This window comes from Sceloporus occidentalis, unplaced genomic scaffold, assembly GCF_023333645.1.
Source record: "Sceloporus occidentalis isolate IW3139 unplaced genomic scaffold, rSceOcc1.0.p SCAF_51, whole genome shotgun sequence".
NCBI lineage: Eukaryota > Metazoa > Chordata > Lepidosauria > Squamata > Phrynosomatidae > Sceloporus > Sceloporus occidentalis.
The window spans coordinates 4,997,035-5,012,308 of record NW_028317031.1 but is presented as its reverse complement, the minus strand read 5'-3'; the positions used below and the strand labels follow the sequence as shown (position 1 = coordinate 5,012,308).

Below are 15,274 nucleotides of genomic sequence, written 5' to 3'. Positions count from 1 at the left end.
CGCATAGGGGCAAAATTGTCATAGATTGCGTTGTTCAGGAAAGGCCAGATTAAAGCACTTTGGCCTCTGGAGCAATAATGCAGGAAGGGTTCCTCCTATCTTATGACCAACTAACTAAAACACAATGAAAAATAAAATAAAATTATTAGTTTACTGCAATAAAAAATATCACAACACCTATTGTACAGTTACAAAAAAAAATGATTTTTGTTTGTTGCAAACAATGTATTCCTTAAGGAAGAAATCTTCTTTTATGGGAGAGCATTTTAAGCATTTCCACCACAATTCTCTCCAACAGTAATTTTTCTCTTTTCTCCTAATTTTGATTACCGTACTGAACTTTTTTTAGTGCAAGCAGGGATTCATTTTAAAACCATAGCTCTAGAAATATATAAATTATTATCACTAATTCTGAAAAATATCTAAAGACAATTAGAGATAAAATGCTTCCTTAAAAACTTTTTTTTAAAAAATACTTTTGGGTTGGTGGGCAGCAAAGGGTTTTTTTTTCTTATTTGTTACTTGAAGAGCCAAACAGTATTTTGGGACCCCTTTTTAAATTGTTTTAAAAAAGTTTTCATGTTAAAGTTGGATGTTAAAGTTAGAAGCTTCATGAAGCGGTCCAAAATGTTCAGTATAAGAAACCTATGTATACAAAGAAATTAGTTTTTCACATTCTGGCCATCGGATACCATCACACCTGTTCTGTTTATGAGATCAGAGACAAACATCTATCCCAGGGGTATCCAACCTGCAGCCCTCCAGCTGCTGCAGGACTACATCTCCCATACTCCTCTGCCAGGTCCTTAGCTGAAAGAGCATTATGGGAGATGTAGTCCTGCAGTGGTCCGACCTGCCTGGAGGGCTGCAGGTTGGACACCACTGATCTATCCTGTCTACAGGAATCCTTCATCTAACAAGGGCATTCAATGAATTCCATTTGAACAGCCTTATGATGAAAAGAAGGAGAAGAACATGTTGGTCCCCTGGTTGTTACCCATAAAGAGGACCAAACACTTGTAGAACCCACTGTCATATCACACAAACAGCCATTGTTCACAGTCTTCTGGTCAGGAACAGACTTCCATCTGCTGTACCGTCCATCATTGGCATTTCCCTGCAACAATGAGGGATACACAACCTGCCAGCTCCTCTCCGCAAAAAGCCCCTCACCAAGACGCACACCAAAGAAAGCCTGATCAATATACGTACACACAATGCATTTAGTGTGTTGTAGGCACATATCGAGCCTACGGTGTGCAGCCATATTCACAGAAAACAATTAAAATGAGTTTCCGCCATGCAAACTGGAATTAAAATGAAAGCGATTGTCATATAATTTGTCTGAGAAAACAAGAAGAAAGCCATGGAGCTGGGAACTTGCTCGATGCTGAGAGCTGTCTTTGAAGGGAGATGCGAGTTACCGCCTGCTATGATATTAAACTAATCATTTTGTGCTCTGAAGGTAGAAATCGGAATGATTCAACAGACAACATCTAAAAAAAAAAAAAAGTAATCTTTCTGCTTAATTCCCAGAAGTCATTCTCTTACCCTGCTTATGAGTGACAGAACTACACACACACATATTTTTAGTAGAACTGTAATTACTTATGAGATAGGTGACCCTATGTACATCGGAACATTCTTTTTCTGCAGCCGTGAAACAAAAGCTGTCTTTTCTGTCTCTTTTGTCAAAACGAGAATAGAAGTGAGACACGGCACAGGCAGAGAGAAAAATAATAACGTGCATGGCTTAACAGCATACATTTTCTGGTACTTTATTTTTTTTCTTGTGAGAAACCCCCCCCCCAAAAAAAACGTTAATAATCATCAAATTGGCCACTGCTCCTGAGTTCATTTCTTCTCTCCTGCTAGGTAGGATGTGTTTATTTTGCAAGGTGCTTGCTCGGAAAATACCCATTCTCTGATTTTAGATTTTAATGGTTGGTTTTCCAAGGTAGCACCAGCCGCCGTTGTAAAATTCATCATTTTGATTAAAAGGCTAAAAACCACATATGTTTAATGAAAAGCCTATTTTGAATTTCCATCAATATGCATGTTGTGTATATGAATGAGCAATGTCATCATGATATTGACCTGTAGATCATGAGACTAGGGCAAGGCAGAAGTATAAAGAGTCTCACCTCGCTGCTTGCTATGTATCTTTAACTTATCAAGGAGTAGCTTTTTGTCTGTAATGAGACCTTAGTATGCTCAGTTTTTAAGATTTTGGGTCCCTGCTAGAAACTGGTGGTATGTTTTACTTATAATTCCACATATAGGTGCTAGAATTTCTAGAATAATTGGGACATTAGACAGCATCCACTAGTGCTAGATCCTTTCTATGCTCTTATTACTGGGTTTCTGTACATCTTCTAACTCTAAATGTACCATTTACAGGACTAGAGAAGACATATTAAGCATGTTTCCTGCCAAATATTTTAAGGGCTGAACAAAGCCGAACGTTGCCATGCGTCCTATATTTTTCTAGTCATATTTGTGAAGAGCGTTAGAGATGCCTGATGGTAGAATTGGGCTAAAAAAGGGCGACGTACAAGAAAGTAGCACTTGCCACCCGGGGAACTCCCGCTGAGTTTTTACCCTAGTGTGCATCACAGGCCTTCCATCATAAATGTCCTGTGACTGGTCATGACGTCACAATGAGTAGTGTTAGAGGAATTGTTGTGTGGCGTGTGACCCATGCATGTCCATCAAAACAAAATAAAAGCCTGGTAACCAAGACAGGACCATTTTATTTAACGTCCAAGAATATATTTTTCTTCATGTCCTCATTTTCCTGCCCTTCTATCCATCATCTTAACATCAAGACATGCAATGCAGATACCCCATTACTATCAAATAAAGGGGCATCTATTGTCTATATGTAGACTGTAAATTTAAAAACTAGGTAGTCAGAGTTTTAACGGCTAGAACATAAGAAATACGTTTTCTCCGACTTTTTTGGCTGTTCATAAAAACATTGTTTATAACTCTGAATTTGGCTAAGAAGGTCCCCCGTGCGCCCTGATTCATAAATTGGAAGTTTACCACCAACAACCGCATTTTATTAAGGTCTCTAATAAAACGATACTTTATATCATTTCCAAAGAAAAGCTTCCAGCACTTTTATAATGATACCACAAATCTCTGTTAGAATATTCCTGCGTTCCTCTTTTGTATACAAACATTCCACCCATGCTCTCAGACAATTCTATTACTCTTTCAACCTTTTGCCATATTTAGGTAATAAATTCAATCTTTGTAAGTGTTATCGTAAGGCTCAGTATGATAAGGTCAGAGATAGAGGTCAGTGCTCTGGGACAGTCATTTATCTGGATAAGGAATTTAACATTAAACTGCCTTCTCCGAAGACGTAGTGTAATTATAGAATACAGCGGAACCAAATGATTTGTCCTCCCTGTAGAAGGATGTTAAGAGATCGACCCAGTATAAAACAGTTGAATAAATTAACAACTCCTCACTCATTTGCCAAAACTCTAAACTTACTGGTATTGGATAAAGTAAGAAATAAGGTATGACAATAGTTTATTTTGGCACTATGCTTAATCCGTATAGTGCATTATTTCTCAAATTATTTTTATGACCTTGATTTAAGGTAGACCCTTTTCTGCCTTACTTGGGGCAAATAGCCCTATGGGGCAATTGGGCTCCCGGTACAGAGCTAAATAGGTAGGGAGCTAAATAGGCTGGTTGGAGAGACCAAAAACATGTTTTGAACCTATTATTTGGGCAACTTGGCAAGCTGAATGTTGCCAGCCCTCTTCTGCCTTTCTCTTCAGCACCAAACTCTTTTATTTTACTTTTAATGCCTTTTGGTCTTTAAGATGGCAAATTATAGGAAGAGTTGCTGCCGACAATCACACCACGTGAAGCTCATCATTGCTTGAATTGTAGGTATATTGTGAGGTTTATGGCAGGAGATACTTTCAGTCCTGACAAGGAAATGACCCTAAGGGTTCAATTCCTTATCACTTCAAAATCCCATATGTCTTTGTACCTCCAGGCTCTGCTCCAGAAACCAATGCATTACTTATCTTTATTATGAACATAAAATCTTTCCATTCATTTATTCAGGAGAAAAAAGCTATCTTAGAAACCGTGTTTCAATGGTTGTCCTTAGGCAGATATTTGAGGCTGTCTGAAAGCTTTTCATAAAAGGAAGCTAAAGATTTCATAATGTTCTACCCAGTCAACTTTTTTTTCCGAAAGCTAACTTTTAAGTTTCTCGTATTAAACATTCGAGACAGGGACCTCTATTATCGAACTAATGCGCCAACTCAATTACAGGACTATCCAGGGAATTATTCTTTAATGTACATACAATTACCGTCTTCAAAACTGCTGATATATTGACTGGGACCCAACATTTTTCTACCGACATTTGCCTTTGATATACTGAGTAACCCAAAACCATCACTGGGTGCATAAAAAATAATTTTGATAACTAATGGATGATAGAGTAACGATTTGGGAACCACCTGTAAGCATTGTTGTGATGGAACTACAAAAAATGACTTGAAATCTGAAGCTCAAACATTGTTTAGTCCGTTGAAATTAAGAAGGCTGCAATAACTGCTTAATTATAAAAAGGCTGGAAATATTAGTTTATAATGCACCCTTAGCCTTTAGTATGCTACATGGCTATACTAAGTTCTAAAACACTGACATCATTAATTTGCACGAGGAAAAAACTTTAATTTTACCTTATTTCTGTTTTTTCTTGCACTGTGATTGTAACTAACGTTTGCCTGTGCTGACCATAACCAACCTGTGACTTCATCTGCAACTGTATTTTATTCCGTCCTGACCTGGGTCTGTAACCTAAATTTTATTTCCCCCGCTTTGACTTTTGCTGTGTTCTTCCAGCCTCAACCTCAAGTGGTAATTTTAAGTTTGGCAATACTGTGCCATCGTAAACTAATGCTGTTCATCTCAATCTAGCAACATCTCTTGCCAACCCAAACCACTGATGTATCTTCTAAGCAACCCCCCTATTCATTTAAGGCAGTCCTTGTTGGAACCTTTTAACCAAGATGTGATGCCCAGCCTTGTACAAAAAATATGTATTATTATTGCAAATAATTAGGACATTGCTGACCTATAACATTATAAAATGTGGGTAGGCTATAGCTCATAAGTTCATGTTTCGAGCTGCTACAGAAGTCTTTGGATCACTGGGTTTCCAATCATCATTTTTTTTTTCAATAAGTCATGTTGAGTCCTGTAAAGTTTGACATCTCTGCATCCAAAGAAATTCTTTCTTCCATGTGGGTTTTCTTCTAACTTGGTACCATTTAGCAGCTATCAGCCTGCCAATGCGTTCATAGAGCAGAGCCATTCAACATCGAGGCTCAATTACCCCCAAACTGTGCTGTTCTTCTGTTCTTCCTCACAGGGCCACAGGTGGATCAATCAGTTTCTTAGACTTTTTTGACAGATCCACCTGTTCTCTGGAAAATAAGCCACCTGTAGTCCCTTGAGGATATGTAGAAAAAAATATGTTTGAGAGGTACTTAAGGATCCAAGGCTGATAGAAGCAAAGGGGTAAAAGAAACACAAATCTCATATATACTGTTTTTATAATAAGGTAGAAAAATCAATATTTTACATTTTTTCTCTGAAATGCAGTTCAAGTTATAAGACGTGCAAAGACAAGGGTTAAACCAATGCAATCAATGCCTTATCCAGCCTGTCATTTGTCTTATTTTATAGGATTCATCAAAAGCTTTAGTTTCACAGAAAGCAGACAAATGTTCTTCATAGCTCATCCTCACTGATTCATGCATAAACTTCGCCGAGCCAAACCTTTCTTTGTCCTTGAGACTGTAAAGCTGAGAAGTTAGCAGTTATACAACTGGCAGAGACTTACGCCAAAAGAACATGCGGCAGATGGTAAAACTTACACAGTAAGGCAGACATGCGAGTTTCAGAGGAAGAAAAATGACATTCTACGCTGAAATATTAAAGCAAGGTGCTAAATCAAGCAGAGCAGGTGATCACATCTGCAAATTTCCAATAAAGGAAAGTTAGAAAATAAGCCAAGGTAATATTACACGTAGAGTGTTATATACGGAAAGCTTTGAGAGTCAACAGACAAGCGCCACATGAGCCCAAACACCTAATCAAATGACTTACAAACACTCATCCGCTACTTTGTTTATGATAATTATGTGGCAATTTCATGTTGATTTAAAAAGGTTGGTTGGATGTTGCATTCCCAAAGCAGTCTGTTTATGGGGACGTGTCTTCTAATGATCTTATATGACCTACAGGTGGTCAGACTAGAGAGATTGTTCCCTACAAAATGTTTCTTGTGAAAGGTGTCATTGGTCTATGGCTCATCCAAAGAATAGCGATACATCGCGTATGTTATGTGATGGTCTTGAACAATGAGTAGTCATGTAGAAGAATGTTTTTCTTTATAGCTTCAAGAAGGTTTCACTATTCCTACTATTCCTAAGTCTACTGAAATCTGATCTGAAGAACACAGAAGGTCTATTTCTAAAATAAATTTCAATTCCATGGTTCCAGATGTATGCACAGATCTCCAATGTCTCTGTCATTTGGCATCTAGAGGGTTCTAACATTATTGGAAATGTACTAAGCTTAGTAGTTGTCTTCCACCAGCTCTTTATTTTTTACCCGCCCCATCTTCATGCATGAGAGAGCTAAAATAACCATACATGATACATCATATTTTGAGTGAGTGCCCATGTAAACTGTGATGCCATTGAAGGTTTAGGAAATCGCCATCATGTACCCATGAGTTTCAGGAGCCATTTGTGCTACCGGTTATGGCATTTAAATCACGACCGCTCGTAACATCTTGGCACTTGCAACATTTTAGGAAGTGTTACACGAGTCAGCGTTTTCAGATGTGTCTTTTCTACAGTCACTACCTCTGAATCGGGCAAAAATGGCAGGTTTTCGAGATATCAGCATGATCTATTTTCCCGGCTCTATATATTGATATGATGATGGTAGGGAGTTCCCATTTGCCATTTAGTTACATGGGCACAGACTTCCTAAAGACGGGGCTGAGAGTTTAACTTGCGCTATTAGTAAGTAATATAGGGTGTGCATTGTCCTAGGTGGAAGGTGAGAAACATATTTATAACATGATAAAGTTTTTACTTCTGAAAATCTCCAGTTCTGCTGATGTAGACAAATGCCAAACCAATGAGCAATTTGGGAGATACATTAGTCCGTTCTCTTGATACACTTAGGAAGGCTAATTTTTCACTCCAGCAATTTAGTAAATTAGGTGAAATGCTGCCAAAATAAACCCACTGTAGTGTAGCGAAGTGAAAAACCCACATCTGTAATTGACAAAATCTACCCCCAAATGATGCCCTGCAGGATACTGGATCAACAGGTACATGTCACTGAAATTAGGTTTTTTTTATGACTGCAATTATGCATCATTGCTTTTATTTTGCTATGTAGTGTATAGCATGATTTGAATACAGAATTACCGTCCTTAACGTCGTGAAAAGGGGCAGCTGAGGCTAGGCTTGCCTTATGGGTCCAAGGCAGTTGTCTCTTTGGCCCCCTCAACAGCCGCCATAGTCCGGATGTGGAGGTCTAAGCAGCTACTGGCCTACACTGCTTTTAAAAGTATCAGCGTGCAGAAACAATCTAAAATCAAAACCATCAGTTTTATAGCATTCTTCTGCAACTACAAATGAAGAACTGTGTCTTTAAAAGAAATTTTTTATGATATTGCTACTTTTGGATTAACTTTTAATAATCACAGCTTTGCACTCCATCATTAGTTGTTTTGGCATCATGAAAATGTTATCGGTTGTTTTTCTAACAGTTGAGGGGTTAATGCATAAAATATTTTTAAGCTTAGCAGTAAGCATAAATACTCGGCGTCTTTTGTTACTACTAAATAACCAGGTGCTAGAGCAGATGGTGTGCCTGGTAACATCTGCAATGTTGGGTAGCCAGCACCATTCCCCAAAGAACTCTATTTTACCTTCATTTTCTCCACACAAAAAAGGCTACTTCATCAGCAGTGACAGCCCCGGTGACAGACCTCAACATATATTCCTTGCTTAAATGTTTAGAAGAAATATTTCATAGTTAATCGTATCAGTGCCAATAAAGGCACCAAGCAGGTTAATAACATTCTGTTGGCATCCCGTCAACCACTGAAGTCCACAAGCTCTTCATTATATATGGTATATGGTAATTATATATGGTAAAAAAAAGCAGTAACGAATATACAAATGAGGATGAGTTTATGCAAATTCGTCCGTCAAGTTTCCCACGTAGAAAGAGTTTCTTGATAAGAAATAGTGAGACTATAAGAGGACACGATGACATTTTTCAGTGTGGAGCCTTCATGTAAGCCGAGATACAACCTGCCATCACTGCCCCAAGATTACTTCATTTACCTAAAATTGGTTCTAATGTTGACCTACTCACACACCAGGCAAATGGCCGATGGGCCGCTGGATATCCCTGGTCACATGCTTCTTGAGCATAAATGTAGCATGCGGCCATGCGTATCCAACCGTCGGCCATGCACATCTAACCGTCATCAGGCAGCCGCCGGCCTTAAAGTGCTAGGGCTGGTTCTAGTTATTGTCTAGTTAAATAGTCAAACCTGGGTTAACGCAGAACCAACATTACAGATGAACATAAAGATGCCTTGCAAAACTTCTTGCTCAGGTCTTATGTCCTATGATCACAATCCATTGGACCCATTCTTCTTTGAACTTCTTTCAGAAGCATTTGAATATAACAAGGCGCCTAAAACAGTCTATAACAAATTGCCCAACAAAATGCATTTTTTTCAGCTAAATTGTCCCTTTTAACAGGTTATTTGGAATAGAAAATGTCTAGAAACCCCGGTTGGTGAATTCATCTTTTTGATTTCATCTTTCTACCACTGGTGATGGTTTTCAATTTATTTGGCTTACTCTCTTGTTCTTAAGTACAGCAGTTTGAAACACATTGACACACTTTGGAGTCAATGAATGCCTTGTTGGCTGACAAATGGATGAATTGTTGTGGTTTTTTTTTCCTCTGGAGAAGCTTAAGACTTGATGGATGAAACGTCTCTAATAATTAGATTATTTTCTCCAAGAATTATGATTATTTTTGCCGTTAGCGCAGCACCAACACGCACGTTCTTTGAGTCTGGGGAGAGGGATGTTACTGACTATGACTTTTAAAGAACAAAGTTCTCAAACACACATGAGATATGTCAACCTTTGAAACGTGCACACAATTATCTTGTATTAAAGTGTATTGAATCTTGCCGGATAAAAAAACAGAAATATTTCCAGCGTTGCCAGAGGGTTTGCCTGCCTTGAGGGTTTCTTAAACAAAAACAACAAGCAGATCCATTATCTGCCTCTTTAATACTCATGCATGTGCATATTATCATATTTAACCTAATAATGTGCTATTATATGTTAAGTATTTAGTTTTTATTCACATGCCTCTGTGCACCTACATGACAGCACAGCCTTTACACTGTGCTTTGTGTCTGGGTAGCTTAGACACAAGATAACTTTCTTCAAGAGCTTCCGACTCACTGAACTTGGACCAAAGCAATGTGAAGGAAGAGCACAAATATTTTGGATATTAGAAATGGTGGAGAACCAGCAATCTCCCCTCCACACAGTGAAAATCAGGAGAATATCAGATAGGGCGTAGAGGTGTCTTATATCGTTGTGTTGTCTCTCAGAGGGCAGGTTCTTCCAGGTGAACAGCAGGCTAAAAAATGAGACCTACAATAAGGATTTACAAAACGTTGCACTATGGGAAATAACCCATGGGACAGCTAGAGGGAATAAACATCTAACTGTGTGTCAGGCATCCAACCTACCTCGGCGGCCGTGCAGGGTCCCACCACGAACTGCCTCCATGTCCGGACAGCCAAGACGCCGTACGAGAACCACGCGGTTGCGGCGTGGGCCGCATCCCCGGCCTCGATTGAGAGGCATCTCGCGGAAGATGGCCGCGAACACGTTGTCCATGGCGGGGGGGCGTGTCTAACTTCCCAGTTCCATTGAAGCTAGTGCAGGAGGTAAGCAGAGGGCGGGGAATAGGGAGGATTGACAGCTCTACACTGATGGTGGATAATTAGAGGGGAGGAGTCAGGATCTGGCAGGGCTATATAAACCCCCAGCACTGTTCAGTCAGTGCTGGCTTGTTAACTAAGCGGTGCTCCATTCCTGTATGCTGATTACCTGAATCTTACCCTTCCTTACCCTTATCTTGTTTGTGGATTTCCTGGCTAATTTGACCTCGGCTTGTTTACTGGACTACGTAAGTTTCCCGGCTATTTTTGACCTCGGCTTGTTTACTGGACTCTGTGCTTATCTATTACCCTGGAACTCGGCTACGTTTAAAAGGACTCTCGTGTATTTCTGTACTCCCTGACTACGGCTTGTGTTAAGACTTCGCTTCCGGTATATGCCTGTCTTTTGTGAAATAAATACCTGCTTGCACCACTTTGGCATCACCTGTGTTTAGCGTCTCACTGCGCTGTGCTCCGTTCCCCTACCTTCTGACACTGTGCTTTATTAATGTTGGTTGCACTTTCTCTTGAGCTAAGTCTTACTGATCTTGACACATAGCTGTTGGGTAGTAGTTTGTGCTGAAAATATTTCCAGCGCTCCGTTCTACCCAGATTACTGGAATGTCATGCTAATATATTTCATGGCTGGCCTGGAAGGTTAATAAACAGGTTACGATACTACAGGTTGCAATAAAATACTCAAAAGTATTTTAAACTAGAGGATTATGGGAGTGTCGGTGGATTATAAGCAATGTGTACTATTTCAATCATAGAGACAGGCCCCAGGGGTGCAATAATTCCTTTTTACTGCACCCTTTCTTGAATGGCTGAATAGTTAACCAACCAGCTTAAATAGCTTGTCAGTTATCCAAGATAACAACTGTCCAGGCATTGAGCCATAGACAGGATTATAACCAGCTGCCTTGCACGGCTTATCTCCCCCCCAACACCACCTTTTTACACCGTCATCATGTTAACTGCCTCTCTCATGAAGCATATTTTAAGTCAGGGCCATAGAGCGGCATCTGTGACACCAATCTTGTTGCGCGTCCCCTCTACCAAACACTGTCCATCTGCACTGACGATGAGCGAAATAATAGGACGGCCGTTCTATTTCCAGTCTAAAAAAATGCAAATTAACAGACAGAAAATTTGCTGTAACTGGTAAATACTTCAGACACGTAACCTGGCGTGCATACAGCGTTATCTATTCAGAGAGGTTCTGCTATTCCTGAGGGTCATAAACAGTGAGAGACGGAGCCAGGAAAAAAAAAACAAAAAAACGAGTCCTATTTGAAATTCAGCTCACAGCAAAAGCAATTTCCGAGTGTGCAAAGTGCTGTCAGCAAGCCTGATGTTTGTGTATGAAATATAGACAATATGACTGGCCCATCGGATTCCTCTGTCAGTCTGATGGATGGAGCCCGAGAAGAAGCAAAGCGGATGCTGTTAGAGTTGAATCTTTCGGCCATCGAAGGGGGATCAGGGCTTAATAGAGGTAAAAGTTTTCTTCTAATATGGCCAAATTCATAACCGCAACTTCAATAGAAATAAAGCATGATGAACACTAGCCCCCGGGCAGAAACAGTTGGCAGAGGAAAGGGTCGGCAATGTCTAGCATTTAAACCTATTCTTTCCACCGTGATTTCTTGTTTTTTCTGTGTCCAGAAGCAAAATTATTCTGAAAAGGATGAAAATATTTTGAAAAGGTGCATTTTTTTCCACCATGTTCCAATTCGTGATTTCATAGTCAAGACATGTACATGATTAGTCATACGTGGCTTTAGTGATCAGGGCAGGGTATGGACTCAAAGTGTTATGCTGTTCCTATGTCTGCTCCGTTGTGGTTGTGTTATACTAGTACACAAGTTGACACTAAGTCTTTTTTTTTTTCTATCTCAGCTAATCTAGACAAAGAAAAACAGGATAACCCATCAAATAGATTCTGTTACTGTAGTAGTGACTCGGTCATGGTGGCAACCAAAAAGTACTATTAATGCTTCTAATGAAAATCATTACTTGTGGGAATGAAAGATTCTGAATTAGTACCTGCATTCACGTTGGGGACTTTAACTACTATATATAAGGGTGAAAAGCAAATATTGGGATATTTATATCTGTCAAGAACGCAAAGCAGTGACTTCAGACTGTTTGACCTTGACAAGTGTGCCCTTTGTAACAGATTCTGGTAAAAACCCTGAGATTCAGGGGAAAACGTGAATGTTACCAGGAATGAGTATTGGGAATGAGATTGGGAGCTTTCCAGACCCTCTAGAAGAGCACAATCCAAAAGGAACTGTACGAATCATGTTCGTGTATGAAACGCACCCTGGAAAAAAAACATATTGTATTGGGGATTTTGAAATAAGAAATATAAAAATATTTGTATCCAGGGTGGTTTCGTACACATGAAAGAACTCCTTTTTTGGATAATGCAGTCCCGAGGTGCCGGGCTGGCACTGATCTCATGTAACTTCTAAGTTAATGAATTCATGTCTGTGACCCCCTGCAGTTATTATCAAATACACAGCCATGGGGCCCATCTGAACCCAGCAGGTTGTTCCGAATAAATGACTGGGAGCAGCTATAGTGTATTATTTGATGACTGCTTACTTATAGTTATATCCAAGTTTAATCACAAATCCAATATTAATCACAGAGACAGGTCAATGAGATCCCCACCATATAGGTGACCAAGGCTGCCAAGATATTGAGTGGCACATGTGGACAGAAACTTTAGTAAGATGGTGGTGCTTTATGTTTGAAGCAATGTAACAAACTTAGGGTTCAGAAACTTTGATAGGCCTCTGAAGTAGCTTAAAAGTACACATGCAGCAACATATCCCTCTAGAAGTGCCTTGCTGGTTGCTTTTATATATTTATATATATATATATACAATACACAGCGTTAATCTTAGAGACTGTCCAAACTAGATGACCACATGAAAGGAGTTAGAGGAAAGGCATCAAAAGGCATTTTATTTCTTTTTTTTTTTCATTGAAATACGATAGAGATAGTGGAATTTATGGTTTCCAGAATCACTATGTCACAGTATATAGAAATACATTATTTACTTTTAGATTAGTTTCAGGGTCACAACCCTGATTACAGAATTCTTGTCAAGGTCAGAACACTGATTATAGGATTCTCACTTTGGCTGATTTTGTAGCAACACAAAGCACGTTCTCCTGTTTTCTGATGGCTCCATGTGCATTCTATAGCTCGCTCTACTATACACAATAACGGCACCCTTTTACAGTTCCCTCTTTTTACAATTCATTCTGAATTACAAGATGCTTCTCACCCATGATTGACAACAATACATAACTCATAAAACAGAAGCATGACAAGTGCAGTCAGAGATATAAACATAGAGAGTGAAGAACATCCCTGGGAAAGTAACAGAAAGGCCATTAGTAGATCCCGCTGGAACTGTCTATTAAGAAGGGAATTTGACCAATGATCACTTGCCATTGGGCGTCCTCAAATTCTCCTCCTCGGTGGGTTCTTGAAAGGGGTCTTCTAGGATAGGAGTATTTATATATATATCATTTTCACTGATTTCAACTTAAATAGGCCCTGCTAATTAATGAATGAAATAGATTAATAATGCATTCTCTTGCACTTCCTGATATAACTGACATGTAATTAATTCCTATAATCATACCTGGGGACTTAACCAGGTTGAATGCTAGGAGCTCTTGTTTCCTTTCTTCGTATAGGAAAGGGGCTTGCCCATTGTAAAACCTGACAGTAATAGTACATAGGGGTATAGCTAGCGCTGGTTAATCATTGAAGTTAGAAAGTTGGTGGAACTTGGACAAGAAGGGGTTGAACCTAGGCAGGGGTGGGCTGATGCCTCACATATAACATTAGACTCTCTATATACTGTTAAACTCTGCAATGTAACCCATTTTAAAATCCATTCAGTTGCCTTGATACGGGTTCTTAAGTATATTTAGCTTTGTATTAAATGTTACATTTTAATGAAGTTACTTTTAATTAAAATAAATACAAATCATCTGCAATTTTGTATCAATAACGGTAACCTATTTTGTAAAGTTGTATCAACACATAAATATTTTGAGGGTCACAACCTATGCTCTTTGTAACGTCTTTTATAATTTCTCCTTTTGCTTCACATAAACCATTAATAAATATTCCATTTAAACTGTTGATATATTGGCTCAAATTCTTTTGCATAACGTTTCCCTAAACCATCTACTAGTTAACTCGGTATAGTCTGTAAAGTCCTCTTCTTTTCATGTCTTTCCTGCATGGTATCCCAAACAGCTCCACATCTCCCTCATTTTTCTCCCTGTATTTACTGTCATGCTTTTTATTCTTTTAATAAAGATACCGCTGAGATTTTTAAGAACGGCTTCCAGCCCAATAATTGCAGACGTTTCTGCCAAACTTTTGACTATCTGTGTGTTACGGCCCCAAAGAAACACAAAGGGAAAGCATTAGTACGATACAGGATGAGATTTTGTACCTATATTTTTTTTTTAATTGAAGTCCCAAATTAGTTTTCAAAGGGCACACAAAGCCTGCAGTTAAGGCCAGATTCCCCCCTCTGCATTATTGTAATTTGATGGAACCCTGTGGTAGCAAAATGAGGCTGATTACTTATGAATGTGAACGACGTTGGCTTCATGCCTAAAAGGCAAAACCGTAGACTCGTTCTGACCCCATGCTAACAAGATTTCCTGTAACATGTTTTGACAAAGTTTATGTGGCTTTGTTTCTATGTATTGTGTTGATAGGATTAAGGCTATAATGATGTCCCTAAAGGTTTACTTTAAATTAGCTGTGAGATCTCAGAATGCAAAGGGCAGACCAGCCTAGACAGCATGGTGATTGTTGGGGATGTCTATTGGTTGGAGAGTCACTGTTTGTCGCACCATCGGGAAGCAAAGTTGTCAATCGCTTGTTAAGTTTCCCTACCTGAAAAGTCAAAAAGTGGCATGGCCGAGACATCTAGCCTCCAAGAAGTTCTCAAGGAGCTTATGTTTCATTTCCACAAGCTGCCTGTGTATTTTTACATGACTTACGCTTTCAGTGGCGAATTGCTCAATTAATTATTCATGGGAAAACAAAACTCCCTTAGTAATGCTTAGGATGTCTATACATTAAACACCAAAAATTAAACTTAAATACCAAGCAGGCAATAACTAAACCCTGTGCAAATTCAGTGCAAAATGTATGGTAAG

The 15,274-nt window shown here is 39.1% G+C and overlaps 1 protein-coding gene across 1 annotated transcript in view; it reads right to left on the bottom strand.

Annotated features, from left to right (window-relative positions):
- Positions 1–15,274, bottom strand: part of LOC149288503 (cytosolic carboxypeptidase 6-like) — a 497,550-nt gene that overhangs the window by 51,322 nt on the left and 430,954 nt on the right. The gene's annotated exons all lie outside the window — the stretch shown is intronic.